Raw genomic sequence first — 6,881 nt, forward strand, 5'->3', positions numbered from 1 at the left:
GGCTTTCTCCCCATTCTTCAGATAATTGACTTCCAACATTCAATAAAGAAACTCTTCAGCAAATCAATAAGCCCACTGAAGTCTGATGTCCAGCTCACCAACAAGGACAGCCAAATATGTGAGTACTCTCTGATCACTACCCCCAAGTCCAGCCTGTCCTGGTTTGTTGGTTCGTTAGAGCTCTCCCCACATTTCCTGACTCTGCAGAGGCCCTTCCTTTAGCTAAGAGTCCTTCCAGCTCAGATGGCCTGAGATCTACTTGTTGAGAGAAATTCACTGGGGGTAGAGGCAAGAGCTGAGGAGGCACTGAAGACAGGGGCTCAGTCTCTTTGTCTGGGAAGAGGAAGGCTGCTCATAAGTTATGTGAGCACCACCAGTCCCTTCCCCTCTCTGAGCCTCAACTTCTGCCCTTGTTAAATGGGAGGTTATAGCATCTACCTCCATAAGACTGTTGTGAATATTAAATGAAATAATATGTGTAAGTGCTTGCACAGCTCCCTGTCCTCAGTAAGCTCCCAATCAGCAGTGACAACAACCTCAACAACAATAATGTGGTAATTATAATAATTGTTGCTATTTGACTACCAGAGTGTAGAAGACTCATCCAAAACGCAATTCTCGCTCTCATCCTTATCTCAATCTGCTTATTCCTCAGCCCAGCTCATCTTAGCTAATGACAACTCTACCTATCCAGTTGCTCTAGCCAAAAATCTTGATGTTGTCCTTGGCTCCTCTCTTCCTCTCATACTGGACATGATCATTCCAAGATGCACTAAAGTAAGAGCTTCTTTTTGCTCAGAGCTGTATTCCCAGGGCTTATAACACATAGTAGCTATGTGATAAATTACATGATTAATGAATGAGTAACCTTCTTTGCATATGATCAGTTTCTGCTCTGCATGGGACCTGCTTTTGAACAAAGCTGGGGCCACTTGTAGTTGGAGCCACAACTTTCAGTTGTGTTGTTTCTTCACCCAGGGTACAGGTGAAAAGCCTTCAAATCCTTCAGGTCTTCTTCAAAAACTTCCCTAATAACAAAGGGGCTGAGTTAAATGCACCATTGAAAATTTTTGTGCTTGTGAAGTAAGTAACAGCTGCAAGTTCCATGCACAGCTCTATCCACTTTTGCACAGGTGTGTGGGGGTATGGGAAGCAGCCATAACTAATAGGCGTCCACCACAGCTTCAGCAAGATTCATTGTGTGACTGGAACAAAGTGCCCACTCTCTTTGGCCCTGGGTTTTCCTACATGTAGAATCACAAGCCTACATAACATTTGAATGCTTCCAACCTGGGGTCTCTCTATGGAAAGCAGAGGGGTTCAGTAGGTTTTCTTTCCCTGCTTCATCCAGAGAGCACCCACCTTCGTTTATTTAGACTTAATGAGCCAACTCAGCTCTGATTGAATATGACTTAAGACAAGAACACAGAATCTGCTTAGACCACAGTACTCCCTGGCATCATTGCTCAGAGATGCCTAGAGATGGCCCACAGACATGTTTGGTCTGCACAGTGTATTTTCAGAGAGGGTGAGCATTCTTAAATTCATCACTACCTTCACCTTTCTCCATGAAACTAGCCCCCCATCCACTTCATTCATTTCCATTTCAATCCTAGCCCCCAAGGCAGTGGAGTTTGAGACCTCTAGAAGAACTTTCCAAGGTCACAGTTTCTCAGTTTTGATAAGCTTCCATACTTAGAATTAACTGTCCCTTGAACCAGAGGTAGTGGGTATTGCCTAGAAATTAGACAGATTTATCCTCATCTGTAAGGATTAGGGACTGAGTCAGGAACACAAAGGCACCTTTACACTGCTATTTCCTGCTTCTTTCTCATTCTCCCAACTGAAGAGTGACATTATATTATTCTTTCCACGAAGGCATGACCATCTGACTGAGGAGATAAGTTCTACTGGGGCATTAGATAAACAGAGAAACAGGAAGTATGCAAGAAAGGGAAGGCAGAGTTGGCTGGAGCGGTCAGGAAGGGATCTCTGAGGAAGCCAGTTGGCTGGACCTAAAAGGGTGGTAGAAGATGAAGAAGTCATTCCAGGAGAGAGAAACAAAATAGGCACAGAGAGGGTGGTGAGGGGAAACAGTGATGAGCGCAAGGTTATTTAAACTGAATGATTAATTTTAAGGAAACATAGAACGTAGGTAAGAGCAGAAGGGCAAGTCTGGGTCCTGGAGCGCTGTGGAAACAAATGGTAAACGTGAAGCAATTTGGGGTCAACTGAGCAAAGAAGTGATGTGAAGAAAGGGGAATCTGGGAGAAATTAATTTATTCTACAAATCACTTTCATTCTTCATTTAGAGTCACCCCAACCACAAAGTCTACTGGGGAAAACATACAGAAAAACTTGAAAATCATGATAATCAATAATTTGGGAGATAAAGTAACTTTACAAACCCAGATTATTTCATTTTTTTTAGTCTTGAGTCAGAGCTTGGTGGGATGGATCTTTTTAATTGAATTAGAAGGAAATCTTCCTAGAAAGAGACTTAGGGAGTGAGGAAGTAGCATTTATTATGCTCCCATTTGCAACCAGGCACTGACGAAGTGCTTCACAGACATGATTTAATGCTTCAGGTCAAAAAACAGCATCTGTGAGACCGGAGGTGAGTTAATAAGCCTCTCCAAAACTCAGTTTCCTTATCTGTAAAATAAGTATAAATAATCATAAAATTAACAGCTAACTTTCATTAAGCACTCCGGCGCTGTGCTAAGTATCTTACATGAATTTTCTTATATTATCCTCCAATCTCATGCTCTAGGTAACAATAGTATCTCCATTATTTTCCACTGCTTTTGTTTCCAGATTAAGAAAAAGTTTCAGGGAGGGTCAGTGACTTATTCAAGTCACATAGCTGCCAAATGTCTCAGCTGACATGTGACCCCAGCGTAGTCAGTCCTCAAAAGCCCTCTACCTGGTTGTTCCCTAGAAATTGGCTTAGAAGTTAAACTTGTCTTAATTACTCCAATCAGGCTTTATTGGTAGAGTCCTCCTCCTGACTCTTGCATATTTCCTTGTCTTTCAGATGTGTCCCTTAATTAATTCATGGCTCTATAACCTGAATCCACAGCTGGCTAATGAACTATAGTAATGCTGGGGGTGGGAAGGGACAGGAACTGCAGGAGAAAGTTCAGACTCTTCCTTCACCTTGTCATCACATCATCCTCAACACTTCTCCCAGACCAAAATTTTCTTCCTTCCCTGCTGAGGAAGAATGGCCCCTAACAATAACTCTTCTAATAAACTCGGCTCCCATTTACTGAGGGGGTCCTGTGCGCCAAGCCCAGGGTAAAATACTCTGCCTGCACTAGCCATTAAAGCTCTACCACTAGCTAAGTACGTGCCAGTTTCAATTCTGTTCTGGTCTTCAAAGCTTAAGGAAGTTGAGATATAAATGGAAGATTTTCTAGGGGAGAAAAGCTGCCCAAGACCTCCTTCGCCCTCCTCCTAAATAGTATAATGTTGCAATAAGAGCAGAAAATTGGCCTGGTTTCAGCCCAGAGAAAAACTGTCTCCAGTAGTCTATCATCAAGCACCCAAAGTTTCCACGTCTGCCAGAACCACGTCTGCCAGGGCCTGCAGCTCAAGTCCCCAGCAGGAATCTAAAAACCAATAGAATTGCTGAGTTAAAAGAACTCTTTCTTCATTCACTGTATTTTCACTTATCCTATCAAGTGCTAGATGCTGGAGTTTCTAAAATTCCTTTAAATGACTCTCCTAGCAAGCATTTTTCTGACCACACACCTCCATTGATAGGCAGATCACTACTTGTGAGGTGGGAAGCTTGGGGCAGTTCATCTGGATGCTCCCAAAACTCAGTTCCAAGCCTCACTCAAAGTAAATGTGGGTTGGATAGCCTGACTGACACCCTTGCCCTGCCAATATTGGGACACAACTTTGGAGGGGTGGCCTGGCAAATGGGGATTCTGGCTGCTATAATGCAAACTTCTTTTACTGCCTAATTTCAGTATAGAGCTCTTACGTGATTAGCTTGGAAGGGAGTAGTTGTTCCCAATTTGTGAGTGAGGAAACCAAGGCCCAGAACTGTCACTGCAGTGATCAGAGACAACCAGTGACAAAGCTTCCAGCCGGGCCTCCTGTCTCCAAACCTTTGGCTCATTTTCTGACCCTGCTCTGCCCCCAGTTTGAGCAGGGAAATCTCCTTTGCTCTCTCTGGTCTTCCTTCACTCCCATGGTCTAAGGTATCTGTTTTGCATTCTAGATCTGATATTGCAGCCAGGCATGTACCAACTTACCATCTAAATAGCCTCGAAGTGAAGCAGCCACACTAATACCAAAGAGACCAGAGCATATTTCCATTCCTTAGTGATGGCTCTTGGCCTTTAGGGTCACTATAAATGTGTCATTCACTTATTTATAAAATTTCAGTGAAACATCTACAATGTGCTAGATTCTAGAGATACAGCCATGAGCAACAAAAATACTCTGCTCTCCTGGAGATTGTATCCTAGCTGGGCATACAAACGATGAACTAGGAACTAAATACATAGTCAACTAAATTTCATAAGGTGGTGGGTACCATAAAGATAACAAAGTTGGAGGATGTAAGAGACAGTGACTAAGGTGGGAAAGGAAGGCAATGTGGTTGGAGTGTGGAAAGATCTCAGTTATAAGAGGTATCATTACAAGGATGATATCTAATGAAGAAATGGAGAGGAGATTCTATAAAAGGAGATGCCATTATTCATGCATTATGTATTCATTTGTAGCTATTCTGTGCTGAATACTCTCTGCTCAAATGTCACCATCTCAGGTCTTTCCATAAAGGCACATCTGCCACTCTCTTCCCTACTTCATTTTTCTTTACAACATTCATTACATCTAACTCCCTACTACTTGTTTCTTTTCTATCTCTCCTACTCGAATACAGACTTTGTGAAGGCAAGGACTTCATCTTAGTCCCTGTTTTACTCCAGGTGCCAGGATTATAAAGATGAATTATACCTGGCCCCTAACCGCAAAAGCCCTCAGCTGAATAAGGGATAAGACAAATAGGTCATTTTATGTGCATCAAGGTACTCTGGTTGAGTTTCTGTGGAAGTAGAGAAGCAAGACTCAGCAGACCTGCCAGAGGACTTCTAAGAGGAGGACTTCAAAGAGGAGGCAGGATTTAAATTGGATCTCAAAGGGTGATTAAGAGTTTCTTTGTTTGGAAAATGCATTAAAAGCAGAGGATACAGCATGTGCAAATATATAGGAGTAGGAAAGAACCTGGTACTCTGGACAATGGGAAGAAGCTCTGTGCGTCTGCTCATAGGTATCACAGGGAATGGGGTAGAGGCATCCTCCTCTGAGGGGTAAGGATAAGTTTATAGTGAACCGTACACATGCTTGCTGAGGATAAGTATGCATGTGATAGATCGAGCCACCAGGAACATAAAAATTGAGTGGTTAACAACATAATTTAATCTATGCCCTTGGTTTGCTGAGTTTAGTTATGTAATATTCTAAATCAATGCTATCCAACAGAAATATAACATGAATTTTCTAGTAATGACATTTTTAAAAGGAAAAAAGCAGATTATATTAATTTTAGTATTTTATTTACCCAATATATCCAAAATATCATATCAACATGTAATCAATATAAAAATTATTAGTGAAATATTTTATATCACATTTTTTGTACTAAGTCTTTGATATCCAGTGTGCATTTTATATTTACAGTACATTTTAATTTGGACCAGTTGTATTTCAAGAGCTCAATATTCACATGTAGCTAGTGGCTGCCATATTGAATAGTGCAGCTCTAACAAAGCTAATTTACTACTAGTTACAAAACCTTGAAAGACCTAGAGCATCTCACTTTATCCTCACCAATACATCTAGGCTGCCATCTATCATAGAAGACCCACAGACATGTTTGATTCAGCCCAGAAAGTGTTTTATAAATGTAAATGAGTTGCCAATATTGAAATGAGAAATATATCTTTTGATCAACCAGGGCATCCAGCAATGTTTTGCATCCTTGTGTCATGAAGTAGGCCAAGGTGAGAAGGAAGATCCATCTTAATTGATGAGAAGGAGTCCAGAAATTGTCATTCAGGGATAGGTGGTGGATGGCTATACAGAGAGGAATATAATTCAGCACCATGGATAGTGGACAGCAGTACCAGTGGGATGGGAATTGGGGAGAGTAAAGGAGCTCTGCGCTGGCTTGCGGCTTCCTTAAAAAGGGTACAAAGTTGACTAATATCTCGATTATTTCACACAGAATCAGGTCCTACTTGCTGGTCTCTTCTCTAGAATATCCACCACACTCGAGGCCACCATCTGTGTAGATGTTCATGTTGATTATTTCGCTTCTGTCTAGAATTTCATTGCAGACCCTGGTCCCAAAGATCCCTTATTTATCTGGGTATGAAGGCTGTAAATTACCAGTATCTATGTTTTGATGCCTCATAACCTTCCCACAATAAATTTGTGAATCTCCGAACTGTGGATTGGCCTACTTCCATAGCGTCATGTGGGCAGAGGCAACAATAGTCAGAAATGGTGGTGAGTCTGGTCAGGATAATGGAAGTTTGGAAGGTGGGGGAGTGGGGAGTATGCTTCAGTTAATTTATCCTTTATCTCAAAAATACCTGGACACTTTTGGCCTAGAGTTTCCCAAAAGCTAAAGAATAAGGCTTCCTGTCTTGTCTGAGATGTTTTCTGAAGCGTTTCTCTGATCTTGAGTAGCTTCCCCCTCTTGGCCATAATCTCCTCACTGTTAAGTGGGAGTGCTGATCTCATTATCTAAGTGCTTCCAGGCAAGAACAGTCTACAAAATTGTGGTTTATTAGAGAAAATTTATCCTGTCCTTGGTAACCCTATTTTTCTTCCCTTTATCACGAAACTTCTCTAAA

This window comes from Pteropus vampyrus, unplaced genomic scaffold, assembly GCF_000151845.1.
Source record: "Pteropus vampyrus isolate Shadow unplaced genomic scaffold, Pvam_2.0 Scaffold336, whole genome shotgun sequence".
Lineage (NCBI taxonomy): Eukaryota > Metazoa > Chordata > Mammalia > Chiroptera > Pteropodidae > Pteropus > Pteropus vampyrus.